At 70.5% G+C, this 366-nt stretch overlaps 1 protein-coding gene across 1 annotated transcript in view; it reads right to left on the reverse strand.

The window, feature by feature from the left end:
* The window catches only part of YTHDF3 (YTH N6-methyladenosine RNA binding protein 3), a 56,833-nt gene extending 56,621 nt beyond the window's left edge, over positions 1 to 212 (reverse strand). Inside the window, exon 1 of the mRNA XM_021706302.1 lies at positions 33 to 212. The gene's annotated coding sequence lies outside the window, so the exon portion shown is untranslated. The remainder of the gene's footprint in view (positions 1 to 32) is intronic.
* Between the last annotated feature and the right edge of the window lie 154 nt (positions 213 to 366).

The following is a 366-nucleotide window of genomic DNA, read 5'->3' on the forward strand; positions in this document are numbered from 1 at the left end:
GCCGCCGCCTGGGCCTCTCCCCGTGCACTCACAGCAGTTGGCTGCCGCCCTCGGCCGAGTGATTGTTCCAGCCGCCGCCGCCGCTGCCGCTCGCTGAGAAACCAAAATGAGGGCCTCGCGCTCGGGCGTCGGAGGAAGGGGCCCGTCTTCTCCGCTTGCACGCTCCTCTTCCCCCTCTCGCTCTCCGCTTCTCGGGTCCACAATGGCGGACAGACTCCTTAGTCTCACTTCCGCTCCGAGCCTCCCTGACCTTCCGCTCCTCGCTCTGACGTCCGCGATCCCCTCGCGCTTCCTCCCCCACCCTCCCGCCACCGACCTTGGCTCCGCCTCCGCAGCGCCACGTCACCGGAGACGGGCCCCGGGCGG

This window comes from Carlito syrichta, unplaced genomic scaffold (genome assembly GCF_000164805.1).
Source record: "Carlito syrichta isolate Samal-C Ts95f unplaced genomic scaffold, Tarsius_syrichta-2.0.1 Scaffold315406, whole genome shotgun sequence".
Lineage (NCBI taxonomy): Eukaryota > Metazoa > Chordata > Mammalia > Primates > Tarsiidae > Carlito > Carlito syrichta.